Below are 21,822 nucleotides of genomic sequence, written 5' to 3' on the forward strand. Positions count from 1 at the left end.
GAGCTGAGATGAATATGATATTTTAAGTGATCTTTCTCAAAGAACAGTGTGTTATTTGGAAGGAGCTATTTATTTTTTTTTCAGCACTAAATGTTTGTCAGCTTTTATAATTGAAATTTGAGCTAAAAACTTATGACTAAGTAAAATTCAGGGGGAGAAAGAGTATTTGTATATGTCAAGCTTGGATGAAGAATCTCCAATAGGAAGGCTGCCATGTTTTTCTTCAGATAAGCATTTTTCTTTTCTTTAGTGGAGGTCAGTCTGGAAGTCTTTAGAAGGACTTAAGAGGATTGGCTTTAAATTGAATAACTTCAATAAAATTGAGATTCATTATCTCAAGCATCATTTTTGTAAGAAGTACAGTGCAAGAAGTAAAATAGCAAAAGAAGCATGGATGAGAACACAAATGTCAGGGAAACAGTAACTTCTAAGTATCTACTGGTAAACTAGCACTGATGAACAAAATAGAATGACAAAGAGAAATTATATGATTTAATTTTATAGTATGTGTGACAATAGTCCTCTAAATCTGTTATTTTCTGTGAATTATGTGATACATATTTTATTTAAGAATATTAATAGACTATTTGGTAATTTACAGGCCCTGTGTTAGGAAACAGCAGGAGACAGAAAGTAAAATGATAATGATTCCTGATCATCCAAAGCTTACAGACTACTGAGAGAAACAAAGGATCATAAAATCACACCCGCGAATGAATAATTACAAGTGAAAGAACAAAGGGTTATAACAAAGAAACTTGGCTTTCACTGAGGATTCAGACTGTTTGAGCTTCTGTCTTAAGGTTGAGTTGAAATTAACCAGGTGAAAGGCACTCTCAAATATTTGTGAATGAATGGGGATACATTCCAGATAATTATTCTGTGGCAACAGGCAGCAAGACTCACATGAAAAATTGAACAAAAGCCTGCGAAGTTGGAGCAGAGAGAGCAAAGGGTTAAACTGATGCAGAATAACAGATACCAAGCCACACCAGGAGCTGGTCTTTATTTAAAGAAGGAGAAGCCATTGGAAGGTCTAAGCACGGTGATGGGATCAGTTCATGTTTTCAAGCCCTCCCTCCAGTTACAGTGTATCAGATGGACTTTGAAGGTCCAGCAAGGACATAGATGGAAGCGGTAGGAAGCTGTGCCTTTGCAGGGAAAAATGCCACTGTAGTAGCAGTGATGGAAATTGAGACAAAGGGGTGATTTCAAAAGCAATTAAGAAAGAAAACTAAGAACATCTAGCAATTCTTCTGATTAACTTTTTTGGTAGAGAACAACAGAAACCAATCTGAGGAGAAGAGAAATGTATTGGAAAGATATGGAAGCTACCTGAATTAATAGGTGATTGGGAAAATGATTTTCTAAAATAGATTAGAACAAAGTAGGCGTAGCTAGACAAGAACAGAGGCCAACTTATCCAATAGAAATAGGCTGATGAGGACACCATGCTGGACTCAGCCGTCACACACTGCTCCTGCCTTCTTTTATATTTTTACATTTGAACAGTCAAAGATTCAAGCTGGAACATCCATTTCTCTGAAACTTAACCTGTGAGATGGTATCTGACAGCTCTTCTATCCTCCGTTGTTAATACTGCCTGCCATAATGACCCAAACCAAGGAAGGGCTCTCCTTATTTGCAAGGGTAATTCACATCATGATTAGCAGTCAAACTGCAATGAATGGACTTAAATTTTCAAGGATTCCATTAATTCTGCCAGCTTCCTGATTTTCAAGAATACAATTCATTGTTATTAATTATAGACACCATGTTAGGTCTTAAACTTATTTCTTCTATCTAACTGAAACTTAGTGTCCTTTGAACATTACCTCCTGAAACTCCCCCAACTCCTCCATCTCTGGTAACTACCACTCTACTCCTGCTTCCATGATTCCATTTTTTTTTATATTTCACAAATAAGTTCATGTGGTATTTATCTTTCTGTGTCTGGCTTATTTCACTTAACATATGTATCCTCCAAGATGCATCCATGCTATGCAGATGACAATATATCCTTCCTTTGCAAAGTGAATAGTGCTTTATATATATTTTACATATTTTTGTACATTATATTTTACATAAAAGTATAATGGCATTTTGTATATATTTTTCTTCACATCCTCATCAATGTTTGTTGTCTTTCATCTTTTTAAAAATATTTATTAATTAATTAATTTATTTATTTTTTAACTTTTATTTAGTAAATATAAATTTCCAAAGTACAGTTTATGGATTACAATGGCTTTTCCCGCCATAACTTCCCTCCCATCTCCCACTCCCTCTCCCATTCCATTCACATCAAGATTCATTTTCAATTATCTTTATATACAGAAGATCGATTTAGTATATATTAAGTAAAGATTTCATCAGTTTGCACCCACACAGAAACACAAAGTGTAAAATACTGTTTGAGTACTAGTTATAGCATTACTTCACATTGGACAACACATTAAGGACAGATCCCACATGAGAAGTAAGTACACAATGACTCCTGTTGTTGACTAACAATTTGACACTCTTGTTTATGGCGTCAGTAATCTCCCTAGGCTCTAGTCATGAGTTGCCAAGGCTATGGAAGCCTTTTGAGTTCGCCGATTTCGATCTTATTCAGACAGGGTCATAGTCAAAGTGAAAGTTCTCTCCTCCCTTCAGAGAAAGGTAGCTCCTTCTTTGATGGCCCCGTTCTTTCCACTGGGATCTCACTCGCAGAGATCGTTCATTTAGGTGTTTTTTTGTTTGTTTTTTTGTTTTTTTGTTTTTTTTGTTTTTTTTTTTGCCGGAGTGTTTTGGCTTTCCATGCCTAAAATACTCTCATGGGCTCTTCAGCCAGATCTCTGGAGTAAGGACAGTCTATTCAATAAATGGTGCTGGGAAAACTGTATTTCCACATGCAGAATCATGACGCAAGACCCCTACCTTTCACCTTACACAAAAATCCACTCAACATGGATTAAAGACTTAAATCTACAACCTGAAACCATCAAATTATTAGAGAACATTGGAGAAATCCTGCAAGATATAGGTACTGGCAAAGACTTCTTGGAAAAGACCCCAGAAGCACAGGCAGTGAAAGCAAAAATTAACATTTGGGATTGCATCAAATTGAGAAGTTTCTGTACTTCAAAAGAAACAGTCAGGAAAGTGAAGAGGCAACTGACAGAATGGGAAAAAATATTTGCAAACTATGCAACAGATAAAGGGTTGATAACCAGAATCTGCAAGGAAATCAAGAAACTCCACAACATCAAAACAAACAACCCACTTAAGAGATGGGCCAAGGACCTCAATAGACATTTTTTGAAAGAGGAAATCCAAATGGCCAACAGACACATGAAAAAAATGTTCAAGATCACTAGCAATCAGAGAAATGCAAATCAAAACCACAATGAGGTTTCACCTCACCTCGGTTAGAATGGCTCACATTCAGAAATCTACCAACAACAGATGCTGGAGAGGATGTGGGGAAAAAGGGACACTAACCCACTGTTGGTGGGAATGCAAACTGGTTAAGCCACTATGGAAGTCAGTCTGGAGATTCCTCAGAAACCTGAATGTAACCCTACCATACAACCCAGCCATCCCACTCCTTGGAATTTACCCAAAGGAAATTAAATTGGCAAACAAAAAAGCTGTCTGCACATTAGTGTTTATTGCAGCTCAATTCACAATAGCTAAGACCTGTTGTCTTTCATCTTTTAAATAATCATCATTCTATCTCACTCTGATCTTAATTTGCATTTCTCTGATGATTAATGATGTTGAGCATTCTTTCATACACCTCTAGGGCCTTTGTATGTTTTGGGGTGATAGGTTTAGTGACACCCCTTGCCCTTTCTGTAATCATATTTTTTTCTTACTATGGAGTCTCTGAAGTTCCTAATGTATTTTGGATATTTATTTCTTGTTGTATCAATGACTTTGGTTTTCAAGTAGTTTCTCCCATTGTATAAGCTTTCTCTTCTATCTGTTTATTGTTTGATTGGCTGATTCAATCTCATTATCTTTTTTTTTTTTTTAATCTAGTATTGTTGCAGCTTCAGGTCTCATGTTTAAGTCTTTAATGCGTTTTGAGTTGCTTTTTGTATATGGTCTGAGAAGAGCATCAAATTTTGTTCCTTTGCATGTTTATGTTCAGTTTTTTCAACACCTTTTATTGAAGGTATTGTCCTTTCCATGTGTATTGGTCAAAAATCAATTGCCTATAAATGTGTGGGTCTACTTCCAGGCAAAATTCACCATTTTAGAAGAGTACAACCCAAAGTTTTTTTAGATGTATCCATTAAGTTGCACCATTTTCATCTTTGTCTAGCTTCAGGTCATTTCCATTACCTTGAAAGATAACTTTATGTGTATTGGCCATCAGTCTCAACCACTTCTCCCAACAATCCCCTCTGGGTCATTTATCTATTGTCTGTCTGTAGGTATTTGCCTATTCTAGCATTCTCTGTAAACGTTATCATAAACTGTGCGGTCTTTCATGTCTGGTTGATTTCACTTAGCACAGCATTTCAGGTCCATCTATGTTGCAGTATGAATAGGACTTCATGTTTTTGTAGTTAAATAATATTCCATTGCCTTGATATTCCACATTTGGTTTATCTAGTCTATTCCATCTTTTGGCTATTATGAATAATGCTGCCATGAGCTTTTGCATACAAGGTTTTATATAACACATTATTTCTTCTTCTTGGGTATAAAACTAGGAGTGGAATTGCTTGGATAGATGGTCATACTTAACTTAACATTGCATGACACCACAAATAGGTTTTCCATATTTGTAACAACTACATTATTTTATATTCCTATCAGCAATACATTAGAGTTCCACTTTCTACACATTCTCACTAATACTTGTTCTTTCCTTTAAAAACATGTTATTGTTATCACTATCCTAGGAAGAAATGGTGTTTCATTATAGGTTTGATTTACATTGCCCTAATGACTAATGATTCTAAGAATCTTTTTATATATCTCTTTGATATTTTATATCTTTTTTTGCAAATGTCTACTCAGATATTTTGTTCAATGTTAATTGGGTTATTTATCTTTTTACTGTTGAGTCATAAGTGTTCATTTCATATTCTGAACACTGAAGCACAAAAGTTTTTAATTTAATGTCATCAAATATATCTTTTTATATAATTGTTACTTACGTTTTTGGTGTTATATCTAAGAAACTTTTGCTTAATCCAAAGGTATTCAGATTTGCAACTTTGTTTCTTTCTGATTTAAAACTTTTAGCTCTAACATTTAGGTCTTTGATCCATTTTGAGTTAATTCTTCTGCATATTATGGGGTAGGAATCCAACTTCATTCTTTGAAAACAAATATTTCCAAATATTTTTATTCTGTCACATGGATATCTATTTGCCCCAGCACCTTCTGTTGAAAGGGCTATTCTTTCTCCCTTGTATGGCTTTGCCATATTGTGGAAAATCAATTGACCATTAACATATGGATTTACTGGCAGGACTCTCAACTCTATCCTGTTGGTCTGTATACCTACTTTTGTAGCACTAGCATTGTGTCTCTTCTTTTTAACTTTTATTTAATGAATATAAATTTCCAATGTACAGCTTATGGATTACAATGGCTTCCCCCTCCCATAACTTCCCTTCCACCCGCAACCCTCCCCTCTCCCACTCTCTCTCCCCTTCAATTCACATCAAGATTCATTTTCAATTCTCTTTATATACAAAAGATCAATTTAGTATATATTAAGTAAAGATTTCAACAGTTTGCACCCACACAGAAACACACAGTGAAAAATACTGTTTGAGTACTAGTTATAGCATTAAATCACAATGTACAGCACATTAAGGACAGAGATCCCACATGAGGAGCAAGTGCACAGTGACTCCTGTTGTTGATCCAACAAATTGACACTCTAGTTTATGGCGCCAGTAACCACCCTAGGCTGTCGTCATGAGTTGCCAAGGCTATGGAAGCCTACCAAGTTCGCCGACTCTGATCATATTTAGACAAGGTCATAAAAGACAGGGTGAGGATAGTAACCAATGATCCTAAGAGTGGCATTAACCAGCATTAAGTGGGGAAGGGGACCATCAATACACACAGGTTGGGAGTAGAGCCATTGGTGGTAGAGTAGAGGTTATGATTACAAAGGAATGAGGCCCAAGTGCGCTAGACAGGGTCTAGATCAAAGGACAGAGTCATTATTAGAGGAGCTAAGAAAGGTGCTGTCTAAGCTACAAGTAATTTTTCTGATTGAGAGGCAAATAGAACCTGATAAAAGGGGCTTGATAATAATCTGGTGGGCTTTCAGCCTTGTAAGTTAAGAGGCCCAGACCTATCTATCTTTTCACATGGGGTACATCCTGAGGGAGGTATGAACCTCCTGGGGGAAGGCACCCTGTTGACTTTCATTACTTGGCTGGCCTGGGAGGAGAGCTGGCCAGGTAAAGGCAGGTGGCATCTCTAACAAGAAATTTACAGTTCTGCCTGCAATGTTGCTGACCCTACTTGACCATACCCTCAGCTGCAGTGGTCACTTGGAAGTTGGGCTGAGTGAAGGGCTTTTCAGCTTAGAGCCAGTAAGATCTGTGGCTCTGACCTGGGCATCCTTCGACTCCAGGGCAGGTCCGTTTCCAGTGATCCAACTCTTGGCAGAGCTGCCAGGGCTCTTCACAAGCTGACTTCTGCTGAAGCCCAGGCTTACCACATTGAAAGCCACTGCAGTGGACTGGCCTGTTGGATCTCCTTGAGGGCAGATCACTGACAGATCAGCCATTAATAGGCCTGCCCCCCCATTGCTTCTGATGCCTAGCTTTCTTTTCCTCCTGGTTTTTGTTAAAGCAGACCAGAGGATAGCATTGTGTCTTAATTGCTACAGCTTTGTAAAAAGATTTGAAAGTGTAACATGTGATTATCCAAACTTTCTTTTTTTCATGGCTTCTTTTTTTTTTTTTTTTTTGCCTACACAAATCTAATTCTATGTAAATTCTAGGATCAGTTTGTTCATTTCTTCAAAAAGAACAAAAAAGCAGATGAAATACTGATGATTTGACTTCCATCTTCAGAAAAATTTGTGGAATGTAAACACCTTAACAATATTATGTCTTCCAACACTTTAAGCAGAATGTTATTGTGTTTATTTAGATATTTGATTTCTTTCAACACTATTTTGCAGTTTTCAATGCACAAGTCTTGTACTTCCTTCATTTAATCTATCCTTAGGTGTTTTAATCTTTGTAATCCTATTTTGAGTAGAATTGTCCAAATTTCAGCTGTATATTTTCACTTCTAGTATAGAAATGCAACTGATTGTATAGATTGATCTTATATCCTTAAATTTTGTTGAGTTTATTTATTAGTTCTAATATTTTTTTCCAGCTTTTTTAGGGCTTTCTATATATAAGAATATGTCATCGGCAAATAGGAATAGTCTTACTTTTTTTTTTCTCCAGGCCTAATTATTATTTTTTACTATTTTTTCTTTTCTTGTTCCTGATCTTTAAGACAAATCTTTTGGTCTTAATAAATAATTCTCCAGATAGATATTATTTTCATGTTTTTGGGGGAAAGGAATGCCAGGAATTTGCAATTTAAAATATTTAGAGATCTCCTAGCAAAGCCCTGAATTTGCAGAAGCAGGAAAATACTCACTTTTTGTCTCTTACATCTATTTTTTCCTTTGCTACTTAAATTTAGTCTTCCTAATTATTCCATAATGAGAGTCTAAAATTAGTTATTCTTTTTTAAAAGCACTCAGTTCTTCAGCAATTCCTTTACCTGCAAAACACAATAAAACATTTTAGCTTTAAAAACTTTCCTGGAGTGTGATATCAAGAATATTGCAGAGTAGGAGAAAACAACCTTCATTCCTCCCTTTCCACTCCCAAATCACACAGCTATGTACAAATAAAATTTTTTTTAAGATTTATTTATTTATTTGAAAGGCAGAGTTAGAGAGAGTTCGAGGCGGAGGGTGGTCTCCCACCCGCTGGTTCACTCCCCAGATGGCCATAATGGCCATAGCTGCGCTGATCCTAAGCCAGGAGCCAGAAGCTTCTTCTGGGTCTCCCACGTGGGTACAGGAACCCAAGGATTTGGGCCATCTTCTATTGTTATCCCAGGCCATAGCAAAGAGCTGGATTGGAAATCAAGCAGCAAACCGGCGCCCATATGGGATGCTGGCACTGCAGACAGTGGCTTTATCTGCTACAGCACAGCGCCGGCCCCTCCAAATGAAATTAACCTGGGAACAGTCAAGAGTCTATTTAAGAACGTACAGCATCACAGTGAAGCAAAAAACCACAGAATAACAATATGGAATGGTTGTTGGAGAGATTGGGAGATTGGCACAATGAGACATCTGGAGAGGCGAGGAATGAAGTAGATCAGAAAGGAGCATAAGTAAAAGCCGTGTGGCAAGTGACACTGTGGTCCCCGGTAGGCTACTCTCCAGAGAACTCCAACAGTGATTGCCACTGAGGACCTCAATGGCCTTCACACTGGGAGCTACAGGCTCCCTGCAGCTTGCGCGGTGGTTTCCTTAATGTTCATCGGCTCGGATTTCAGCAGATTTCATGGATTTCTGCTCCAAAGATGTAATGGTAGATTTCACCACTGGAGTTACCAACAGCCGTACAAGAGGCTGCTCACCCAAGAAGAGGGAAAGAGAGGAAGAGAGCAAGATAGAGAGAGAGGGGGAAAAAAAAAAACAAAAAACAAAAAACATAACGCTACAGCACCTCTCCTCCCCAAAGGCATCTTTTGTGCAGTCGCGGAACTGCCCCATCCTCAAATCTCCACCTTTGTTCAGGACCTTATTTCCATTGCTGCTCTGTGATTACCTGGACTTTGAAAATAAAAGCCACTGCCAAGGCTTCCTTATCTAGATAGCAAACTGTGACTTGGTCATCCAGCGCTGCATGAGCTACACTGCAGACACAGCCACAAGAAGCTCACCATGCCCCAAGACACAGGTTGCTCTGTATATACTTGTGTGGCTGTTCTGTGCATACCCATTCCTAGGACACCGGAGTATCACCACAGCAGGAACACCTGAGCACCAGACCCAGAGCCACTGTAGCGCTGCTTGTCAGAACTCCAGACTCTGGCTTCCCGGAACTCCACAAGCAAGTATGCCTCGTGCATGCAAACTAATGTGCCAGTAGTTCCCAGGACACAGGTGCCAATGCTGTGCTCCATCCTGGAGCCATGCATGCTCCTTTTCCAGATCCTGGCTCCATAGCTGCTCCATGGGAGCCACACATCAGACACCAGTGCAGCCACCACTGTGACTGTGCCCAGGTTCTGAAGCCAGGGATAACAAGAATTCCATCAGCTACCACTTCCCACACTGGGGGGGAAAGAAATCAGAAAGACCCAATAGACCTCACAAATTTAGATCCCCAAACACCCACCGCCTGTGAGGGCACAAATAGCCTTGACTGATGAGGACCCCTTCACCAACACTGAGGGTTCCTGACAGAGTTACGGAGACCATGCCATTGAACCCTCACTGGAGCGGGAAGCACTACTGCCCCCAGTTGACGCCCTTACACACCCTCAGGAGAACATCATTTCATACCAAAATCAATTTGTGAAGTCTAGAAAAGGTGACCACTTTATCAAACGCACAAATACATGCAGAGCACAACAAGAAATATTGAAAACCAAGGGAACATGAAACCATTAAAGAAACACAATGATTTTCAGTAGCCTATTCTAAATACCTACAAATTTACTGACAAAACTATAATTAACAAAGCTTAGTGAGCTACAAGTGAACAGAGAGATTACTAACTCAGTATCAGAGAAACAATGAAAAAACCAAAATGGATGTCTGATAGAGAAATCATTTTTTTAAAAGAATCAAATGAAAATTACAGCTGAGGAAGAAAGTGAGAAAAAGAAAAGTGCAGAAACATCTGATCAGGCAGAAGTATCTCTGAACTCAAATAGGTCATTTGAGAATATCCAGTCAGAGAAGAAGACAGAATTAAGATAAAAGGGGGCCGGCGCCGCGGCTCACTAGGCTAATCCTCCGCCTTGCGGCGCCGGCACACCGGATCCTGTCCCGGTTGCCCCTCTTCCAGGCCAGCTCTCTGCTGTGGCCAGGGAGTACAGTGGAGGATGGCCCAAGTGCTTGGGCCCTGCACCCCATGGGAGACCAGGAGAAGCACCTGGCTCCTGCCATCGGATCAGCGCGATGCGCCGGCCGCAGCGCGCCAGCCACGGCGGCCATTGGAGGGTGAACCAACGGCAAAGGAAGACCTTTCTCTCTGTCTCTCTCTCACTGTCCACTCTGCCTGTCAAAAAAAAAAAAAAAAAAGATAAAAGGGAAAATGTCTGTTGAATTTATGGAACTCTTTCAAGAGCTTTACAGTTTGTGCTAGAACAGTTTTAAGAAAAGAAGAAAGTTTAAAAGGAGACTAACATTTTTAAAACAAGTAATGACTGAAGACTCTCCAAATCTGGAAAGGGACATGAACAACAGGTGAATGAATTTTACGTGTCTCCAGTCAGTGTCAACACAGAGAAGTCTTCCCCAAGATGTGATGTAGTCACACTCTCAAAAGCCAAGACAAAGAGATTACCAGATCTTTGAAAGCCTCAAGAGAAAAGTTCTTGACACACAAAGGGAGCCTCGTAAGGCTATTAGATTGTTGCAGTGGTAACTTTGGGGGGGGAGGTAATGGCTGTTTCAAAGTATTGACAGAAAAAAAAAAAAAAAAAAAAAAAACGCCAAACAGCAATATTTTACCTGGCAAATCTGTCTTTCAGAGATAAAGCAGAGATAAAGTCTTTTTCAGATAAACAAAAGCTGAGAGAGTTCATCACCACTTGGTCCACTTACAGAAATATTAGGGTTCTCTAAATGAAATGAAAAGATACTAATTAGTAGCATGAAAATATATGAGAGTACAAAACTCTCTGGTAAATAAGAATGTGGGCAAATTCAAAGTGCTCCAGTACTGCAATGGTGTTATACAAATCACTTATAACTCTAATATGAGGTAAAAGACAAAATTATTTAAAATAACTCTACATGAAATTTGTTAATGCATACATAAGGTAGAAGGTTGTAAATTATAACATAAAAATCAAAATAGATGAAGTAAAAATTTACACGCCAGCAAAATTAAGATGTTACCAGTGTAAAATAGACTCGTAACTATAGGATAATTTACCTATGTGGCAGATAATCAGAAAGCAAAAACCTATAAGACAAAGCGCAAGGAATCAAAGCCTACCACTTCCAAAGTAACATAATCATAAAGAAAAACAGGAAGCAAAAAAGGAAGAACAAAGGTATGCAGAACAGTCAGAAAAAAATCAACAATTAGCTTGAATATAAATGGATTCCATTCTCCAATCAAAAGAAACAGGGGCTTGCTGAATAAAAAAGCAAACAAGATCTAACTCTATGCTGCCTGAAAGAGATTCAGTTCAGCTTTAAGGACACGTATAGAAAGCAAGAAAAAAAATAATTACAAAATGAATAAGAGTTCAATTTATCAAGAAGATATATCAGTTATAAATACATATGCATACAACATTGCAGCACTTAAACACACAAAGCAAATATTAATAGATCTTAACAGATCTATTAATAAATGATAGTAGGGGGTCTTCCATATGATACTTTCAACAGTGAACAGATCATCCAAATAAAATTAGTAAGGAAATATTATAATTGAATGACACATTAGACCAAATGAATCTAACAGACATATATGAAACATTTTACTCAACAGCAACAGAAGCACATTCTTTGCAAATACACATGGACTATTCTCCAGGAAAGATTATATGGTAGGCCCCAAACACATCGTAACAGACTTGGGAAGATTGAAATCATATCAAGGAAATCAATGACAGAAGGCAAACTATAGAGTAAAATATGAAAATTAAATCTCATACTCTTAAAAAACCTATGGTTCAGCCGGCGCCGCGGCTCACTAGGCTAATCCTCCGCCTTGAAGCGCCGGCACACGGGGTTCTAGTCCCGGTCGGGGCACTGGTCCTGTCCCAGATGCCCCTCTTCCAGGCCAACTCTCTGCTGTGGCCAGGGAGTGCAGTGGAGGATGGCCCAAGGCCTTGGGCCCTGCACCCGCATGGGAGACCAGGAGAAGCACCTGGCTCCTGCCATCGGATCAGCGCGGTGCACCGGCCGCAGCGCGCCAACCGCGCCAACCGCGGCGGCCATTGGAGGGTGAACCAACGGCAAAAGGAAGACTTTTCTCTCTGTCTCTCTCTCTCACTGTCCACTCTGCCTGTCAAAAAAAAAAAAAAAAAAAAAAAAAAAAAAAAAAAAAAAAAAAAACCTATGGTTCAGAGAGGCCAAAAGAGTAATTTTCAAATACTTTGTTACAAATAATGATGGGAATACAAACACCAAATTTACTGGATGCAACAAAAACAGTTTCAAGGGTCAGGTTTTGTGGCATAGCAGGTGAAACTGCCACTTGGGATTCCCATGTCAGACAGCATCTGGGATCAAGTTGTGCATCGGTAGCCAAACCAGCTTCCTTCTAATGTGCACCCTGGGTGTGGAACAGATGTTGGTCAAGGTACTTGTGTCCCTGCCACCCATTGGAAAGACCTGACTGTCGCAGACATTTGTGGAGTGAACCAGCAGATGTAAGATCTTTCTCTCTCTCTCTCTCTCTCTCTCTCTCTCTCATGTGCGTGCTCTCACTCTCGCTTTTGCTATGCCTTTCAAATAAATAAAATGTCAAGAAAAGCAATCTCAAGAGGGAATTATATTTAGGATTTGTTTTTGGAAAGTTGTTTAGCTGCATACCACTGGGTGGGGGGAATTAGATCTGGGCCTATATTTATGTTAGTTTAAAATCTCAAAAAAGAAAAAAAAAAATGCTACTTGGACTTTATTATTTTTAGAAAAACAAACATGACCAAATAGTTTATCCCAGGAATGCATCAGTGATTTCATTTATAAAAGCCTATGAAATCCATTAGTGTAATATGTCACATCTGTAAGACAAAGAAAAATCATTTGATTATCTCAATAGGCCTTGAAATAGCCTTTGATTAATTTACATCTGTTGCTTGTGGGAAGTTGTGAATAAATTAGGAATAGACACATAGTTTCCAAACATCTTATGGAGCCTAAGATATATCAATGTTGTTCCAAGAAACAACAAACTGAAAGAATCCTTTTTGGGATTTGAACATATAATTATAAAGCTCTTCTTAAAGAATAAATAAGAAAAAACAGCAATTTTTTTAAAAAATATTCAAAGTAATGAGTTTTGCTCTATGACAAGAGCCTCGAGTAATCACTGATGTCATAAATAAGAGTGTCAATTGTTAAATCAACAACAGGAGTCACTGTACACTTGCTCCCCAGGGAGGACCTCTGTCCTTAATGTGTCGTACTATGAGAATTAATGGTAAAATTTGTCTTCAAACAGTACTTTATACTTTGTGTGCCTGTGTGGGTGCAAACTGTTGAAATCTTTACTTAGTATAGAGTTGATCTTCAGTATCAAAGATAATTAAAAATGAATCTTAATGAAGAATGGGATGGGAGAGGGAGTAGGAGGTGGGACAGTTTGGAAGTGGGAGGGCAGGTATGGAGGGAAGAACCGCTATAACCCACAAGTTGTACCTATGAAATTTACATTTATTAAATAAAAGCTTTCTATTAAAAAAAGTGCTTCTTTAGCAATGTTCATACAAATATTGGAGATCTTGCTTAAATCAAGATTCTGATTCAGTCAATTTAAGGCAGAGTCTAAGAGTCCACATTCCTAACCAGCTCCCAGGTGGTTCTGATGCTGCTGCTCCCTGGACCATGCTTTGCATATTAAGGGGGCATTTCAAATAAGCAGGAAAGGAATATTCATTCAAAACATGTTATTGATACATATTAGCATATTCAAGTAATCATTTATGAAGAATAAATGAAATTTTTGCCTCACATGATACAGTAAAATAACTGTCAAGTATCATATGATTAAGTTTAAAACAAGTCACATAACGATGAATACTTTAGGTAGCTTGGGTAGCATAGCTTTTCTAAGATTAGCCCTTAAGGTGAAAACCAGAGAAGAAAAAGATGAAGAAGCCTTCTATTTAAAAAATTTGAATTTTTGCATGTCAAAGGAAAATTTATGCCAAGTGATAAATTATAAAAATGTTTGCAACTACTTCATCTAAAAGCTTATGTTTCAATTTATAAAGATCTCTTTCAAATAAATAAGGCAAAAACACATACAGCAATAGAAAAATTTTAGGAAAGGATATGTACAGGAAATAATCCATAAAAGATATCTGAGGAACCAAAAAATAGATGAATATTTTCAAAGTGTTAGTAAATAATAAATATGAATTTAAAATATGTTATTTTTCCTATCAAATTGACATAAAATAAAAACAGTTTTGGAAAGGAAATGGAGAAGTTGGTACTCTCATAATTACTATAATCATTCTTTGGGACATTCAATAAATAGAAAAACCAATGGAAGACAGTGTGATTAGAAATTCTACTTCCAAAGAGGCAGGGAAAGAGGGAGGGAGGGAAGTATGATTATCTTCATGGGACTGTATCTATGAAATACATAAAATTTGTTTGCATCATATTAATAAAAATTTTAAGAAAAGATTTAACCTAAAGAAATAATGAAGGTTGCATATTATATATCTGTATATATATAAATATGTATACATGCTATAGGTGTGTATATATATTGATACAGATGTGAAATAGATATTTTTCTGTTTATTTTTTATTTTTATTTATTTATATAATGGGAACAGATTTCTTATATTTAATACATACAGTTTTAAGAACATAATGTTACTTCTCATCCCGCTTTCCTCTCTCCTTCTTCCTTTCTTGTTTTCAATTTTTGTGATGACATACTTTCATTTACTTTATAAATTGCAAGATGAATCCTCTAAACAAAGAATTCAATAAGTAGTAAGTAGAAAACCACTATTTCTCAGGAGTATAGAAAGGCTATAAATAGATCTCAAAATGTCAATTTCTGCCATAGACATTATTTTTTTGCACTCAATGTATTAGTTACTACAAATCATTAAAAAAAATAGTGTTATATATGTATTTTGGAAGACTGGCTGAAATAAATTATTTTTCTAATTTATGTGCCCACTCTATCAATTAGGGTCCTTTGGTAGTAAAAACAAAGACAGGTTTGGCTCAGGAAGGCAAAAGAATCTAAAGAACGAAATTCTAGAAAAAGGATAAGACTAGCAACCAGGCAGAGATCTACTCAGCCATCTTTCCTACCTTGTCTATCAAGACAAATGAGCACCAAATGTTTTATATCCCTCACCCTCATCCCACTCATCTTCCTGTCACTTCATTCAACATCCGAAGTGCTGGGGGAGCCAGACTAATTGTTCTATCTTGTCAACTGCCAGTTCCTTGGTTAGAGAAGGAAAAGGCTTCTTATTTACGATTCTACCAAGAAACACACAAAGGTAAGGTGGTATTGAAATAGCAAATTGGGAGTCTCTATGAAAGGAACAAATGCTAGATGAATCCAAATAGTCTAAAATATTTATTGACTCAGAGTTCCTTTCTGTGTTATCCAAATTTTTAACAATGAGAACCCATTGCTTTTTATTAAGATATAAAAACAATATATGGTAACATGTTTTGCAAGATACGAATTTATTTACTTTACATTGATTTCCAAATGTCATATATTACATAACTAGACCTATCATCCAACTGTTGATATGGTCTGAAAAACACAAGAGAACTTCATAAAAGTTGATTCAAAAACCTGCAATAAGAAGATAAAGTTTAGTTTGATGAAAACACTTTTGCAATGCATGCATAGAGTTTTTTGTAATATGCATTTTTCATGAAAAATTTAAGACCCATTCATGTGCATGGATTTCAAAAATTTTTTTGCCAAAATAAAATTACTTTTTCATCTCATTTTCCATCAGACTTCTTAAATGCCCTAATAGACAGACACTGGTTCCTTGTATCACATGAAGTACCTAATGGAGTCTCACTTTGATCCTGTGGAATGCATCTTAAAATGAGGTTTACATAAGGCCAAATTATACTGAGGAAATTTCTCCAGGTTTTTTTTTTTTTTTTTTTTTTTTTTTGACAGGCAGAGTGGACAGCGAGAGAGAGAGACAGAGAGAAAGGTCTTCCTTTGCCGTTGGTTCACCCTCCAATGGCCGCTGCGGCCGGCGCACCAAGCTGATCCGAAGCCAGGAGCCAGGTGCTTCTCCTGGTCTCCCATGCGGGTGCAGGGCCCAAGCACTTGGGCCATCCTCCACTGTACTCCCTGGCCACAGCAGAGAGCTGGCCTGGAAGAGGGGCAACCGGGACAGAATCCAGTGCCCCGACCGGAACTAGAACCCGGTGTGCCGGCGCTGCAAGACGGAGGATTAGCCTAGTGAGCCGTGGCACCGGCCAAATTTCTCCAGTTTTATGAAAAACCAGGACTTGGTATCATTCTCCAACTAATGTTCCAGTTCATAACAAGAAATGCTATAGAGAGACAATCTATTTGCTACTCTGTTCTACAGAGAGCCTTAGATATTATAACCAGGAACTCAAACTACCACATAGCTGATCATAAAATTCTTGGAACATCTCCATTTTACATGAATGTGATTTAGTTTTTAACTGCACTATGATGTTGAATTCTGAATCTACTTGTTCATTGCACAACCCCATGCTCAGAGTGATTAGGATCAAAATCAAAGACAGGGCACATATGATAACAACTACCATTCACTTTATAAGTGCCTGCTGCAGGTGGAGTTCAGCAGTAATGAGAGTTCATAATAACAAAAGTACATCGCAAGTGCAATATATGAATATAATTCTCAAAATCTGAGCAAAAAGAGCACTTATATTTTCCCATGATCAGTATCAGTTTTAAATACGAATGATTATGTTTTGCAGAATTCTTCTCAAATTCCAGTATTTTGAGCAAGTATAATATTCATATGAAAAATCAACTGAGTTTCAATTCTCAAGGATCCGGTCGAATGGTATAAGGGCATAATTCTGCTTTAAAACAGTTCTTTTTTCATGATTATATTAATTGGAAACTCCCAAGTGAAAAGTGAAGAATGCCTGTGTCCATGACACCCATCTATTTTCCAGAAATTTCCAGAATAGGGCTAGCATTGCGGCACAGCAGGTTAAGCCAGCAATGCCAGCAATCCATATGAGCAGTGGATTGATTCCCAGATGCTGCTCTTCCAATCAAGCTCCCTGCTAATGCACCTGCGAAAGCAGCAGAAGATGGCCTAAGTGCTTGAGCCCCTGCCACCAGTGTGGGAAACCAGAATAGAATTCCAGGTTCTTGGCTTCCACCTGCCCCAGCTCTGGGGTAGTAAACTACTGAATAGAAGATCTCTCTGTGTCTCTCTGTCTCTGTCTCTCCCCCTCAATCTCATAGCTTTGCCTTTCAAATAAAAATAAAATTTATTTATTTGAAAGTCAGGATTACACAGAGAATGGGAGAGACAGAGAGAGAGAGAGAAAGACCTTCCACCCACTGGTTCACTCCCCAAATGGCCAGGAGCTTCTTCTTGGTCTCCCACATGGGTGGCAGGGACCTAATCACTTTGGCCTCCTCCACTGCTTTCCCAGGTGCCTTAGCAGGAAGCTGGATTGGAAGTGGAACAGCAAGGTCTCGAACCAGCACAAATATGCGATACCATCATTGCAGGCCATGGCTTTACCCACTATGCCACAATACTGACCCCCATCAAATAAAAATTTAAAAAATCTTTCAAAAAAAAAAGAAATTTGTGAGGCCATTGCTGTGCTGTACCAGGTAAAGCCACCACCTGCAGTGCCAGCCTCCCATATGGGCACCAGTTCCATACCCAGCTGCTCCACTTCCAATCCAGCTCTCTGCTATGGCCTGCGAAAGCAGTGGAAGATGGCCCAAGTTCTTGGGCCCCTGCAACCACATGGGAGACCCGGAAGAAGCTCCTGGCTCCTGGCTTCAGATCAGTGCAGCTCCGGCCATTGTGGCCAATCGGGGAGTGAACCATCAGATGGAAGACATCTCTCTCTCTCTCTCTCTCTCTTTCTCTGCCTCTCCCTCTCTCTCTGTGTAACTCTTTCAAATAAATAAGTAAATATTTAAAAAAAGAAATTTGTAGATTGAAAATGAACTATTCAACTTTAAGTTAAAAATAAGCAATCAAATAATTTTTATTTTTATAATGCAAATGTGATTTTATTCCCTGTCATATGGAGACATTATTTGGGGCTCACAGACACTCATTTAATAAGCGTCATTATATCACTCTAACTTTGTGAATGTGGTCTCTAAACATAGCTAACGATAAGCAAAGTATTCCAAAAAAAGACTTACTCAATTAGTTCAATGAAATACAGAAGAAAGGAAAGATGTAAACTCTCAAGGAGAGCCTGCAAATAACATATTATTAAATACAAATTAACGCGGTGAAAATTTGTGAAGAAGAAGCTTACCCAACCAAAATTTGTTGTTAAAAGCTTTTCAGCAATTTAATGTTGAGCAATATGTAACCTTAGATTTAAAACTATTCTACTCAATGAAGTTCAAAAGTTTAGTGATGAAATGAGAAAAAAGAAAATTGAGTTTATTTATATGAGTGTGTGTGTGTGTATATATTTATGTATAACAAAGGTTTTTAAGTCATCATTTTCTAAACTGAATCTCTCAAATTAAGTCTTCAAATTGCCAATACATGTGAGCAATAAATTTGCATTTATTAAATATCCAAACCCCAAAATAATGTAAGATTTTTAAAAACAAGCATATTTTGTTCCAAAAGTAAATGTGATGTACAAAATAAATTCATCTTACCTATTTCTGCATTCTGATAGTGATTGCTATATCCAATAACAGAATGATAGTTTATTGCATAAATATAGGACAGATTATCTTCATAGAGCCAATCAGACAATCAAATTAATCCAAATATTGAGAGAAGTTCATAGCATTTTAGAAAAATGTACTATTTCATTGACAACTTTCTTTTCCCATTTTATAAATTGATGCAATCTCAATACTTTAATTTGCTATTAATTACATTAAGCCTTAATGAGCATTTGCTAAACTCACAGTGATGCTCAGAAAAGAGACAAGATTCAGTGGCTATATTTCTGTTAGTACAGATAAAAGGATTCTAAGCTTTTTCACTCTTATCTAGGTTGCTTGCTTATGTGCCCAAGATGTGATCTTTGAGTTTTATTAGATATTTTGCTGTATTGTTAGAAGTGACTTTCAGCCTACCACTGAGATGACCCCCAGATATGTCTCCTCTGGGGCATTATGTCCCATCTAAGATTATCAGCTCCAAAGGTTAGGTTGCCAGGTAAGGAGGTGAGGAATGTTTACTTTTTATTTTGAAACTGTAAGTAAAATTGCTGGTCAGTTTATGTCTGGATTCAATAGTCTTGCAGGGCAGTAAGAGAAAAATCCAGTTTGGGTTAGGAAATGGCAATGCTCTACACAGAACCATCTCATTGTGTTGCTTATTGATTGGATGGCAATGTTGTCCATGTACCTATTTTCCTTCTGTGATAACTGGTGTTCAAAGCATATGATATAGCAAAACACATTATGCTACATATTATGGGAACCTAAGTTGATTGTTATTAATTAGGTTAATCATCTTTATTTTTGTTAAAAAACAAGAACCTTGTTCTTAAATTTGGAGTACAATCAAGGCAGTAAGACATCCACCTCTTGCCCCTGTTTGGAATAAAGGCAGAATTAGCTTGGTTAGGGTTAAAAGGTCAGAATTGAAGGTCATCCTTTTTGTCAATATGCAAATGAAAAGCTGTTTCAGACAGAGGGTTATGGTTTGATGGACCAATGAACACAAACATTATTATGCCACCTAGAGCATATTCACAGTTGAAGGCAGGTCTCTGAAATGTGAACACCTTATTTGTTTTCTTTTTTAAAGATTTCTCAGAATTATGAAGGGGCTACATTTACTCCCTTGATAAGGATTTAAACAGCGTTATTGCACACCAGGTCAGATTACCAGTGGCTGCAGAATTGCCGTTTTAGACCACACATTTCCAAAGGTAAAAGTTACAACAGCCAAGATGAACTCTTTACAAGTGGAAGCCTCGAATCTTGAATTTCAGATTTATGCACTTCATATCAAAAGTCATATTGGGCCATATCTGATCTTTGCAGGTATCTTATAAATTAAGATAGGATTTTTCAAGAACCTGAATCACTGAAGGCTAAAGGTGTGAAGCACAAGATCGGAAAGGCTGCCTAGGCAAACTACCCGGCATCCACAAATGCAAGCAATATACAAATGCTCTGTGTGAAACAGGTATGCCCTCTTTCATGCCAATATTTTTCATAAAATGTCAAACTTTTATCTAGTGTAAGTATGAATCTTTTTTTCAGAATTCAACTGTTCTTTAAATTTGCATTCAGATCATAATGTTGTTTATTAACAGTAGACTCTGAAAGCATGAGCAGTTCTAATCAAATGTCTAAATCACATTTAATCATAGGCACATTGATACTGTCAAATGAAAAGTCAACAACTGCACAGCATTTAAGCAAAGGACTGCAACTATCAATTTCATGCAGTCAAGTTTTAAGTTGCACTGTCGCTGTCTTGTTTTTCACTACGAATTCTCCCATTTCTGTAATCAGGATCAATGTGGAGAGCAAACCATTTAGTTTAGTCTTCATTATAGACCCTTTCCCACAGAAACGTGTTAAAATAAAAGGTCAGAGATACGACCTCTCCAGCCCTGGGCTGATAGTCTCAGAACTCTCCCCAAATAACCTTTCACCTCTCCTGAACTCTCGTGACCCCAAGAAACCCATTAGGTTCCCAAACAGCTCATCCAGCTGCTCCTTTCTACCCTTTCCTCTCCTGAACTCTGACCTTAACCCTTATAGTAGATTTCCTTCAGGCTAGTGGGCTTGTGGTATCAAATATCTGAATGACTGGGGTGCTTTTTACTCCTCATACAAAGTGCTGAATTCTATTTTTAATCATAATGTAGATAATGACATTAAAAGATACAAGCATCCTGTCGTAACTAACGAACAGAATAAATGAGACTCACACTCAGGAACAAACTTCATACAACATGACTTGGTGCCAGGGGTCTGAATTTTCTTTGAGGAGGAAAGAATACTCTACAAATAAACGAGAGATTAAAGACTAAAAAACAGCACTACAAAGCAAAAGGACAACTGATTGAGATCAGGACCTCTTCCATGGAGAGGGTAAGAGAGCAAGACAAATACTTAAAGGAGGTTGGCTAAATCAGAGGAGGCAGCCAGCATTAATAACATCTTCTCTGGAAAATTTTTGGCTTGTGACAACCCATTATAATGTCAACCACATTTGACCAAAGAAAGAGTATTTCCTATTCCATTCTAGTAGTTCTGAACCATACTAAAAACACCATTCAGTATAGATAGTTATTTTACTTAAATAACTGCTTATATTAACAATTTTATGCAAACTCCAACTTGTTCTACATTTTTAGTTTCAACAGCTTCACAGAACTTCACTAGGTTTTCAATTCAACAAATGTTCATAAAACACCTCCAAAGTGTCAGCCACTACACCAAAACTGAGGATGAGTAAAATGACTTACATGCTAAAATGTTTGCTGTCTGGTAGAAATCCTCTTTAAAAATAGATAAGGTTCAAGGTAAGTAATAAATTTCACAGTGGCTTATAAAGGATATTCAAAAAATTCATGAAAAATGCAAATTTTAAAAAATCATGCATAGATTTCAAACTTTTTTTACAACAAAATAGCCTTATCTTTTAGAAATATTTTCAAGAAACTTTTAAAAGTATTTTCATCTGTAACAT

The sequence above is a fragment of the Lepus europaeus genome, chromosome 2 (genome assembly GCF_033115175.1).
Source record: "Lepus europaeus isolate LE1 chromosome 2, mLepTim1.pri, whole genome shotgun sequence".
In the NCBI taxonomy this organism is placed as follows: domain Eukaryota; kingdom Metazoa; phylum Chordata; class Mammalia; order Lagomorpha; family Leporidae; genus Lepus; species Lepus europaeus.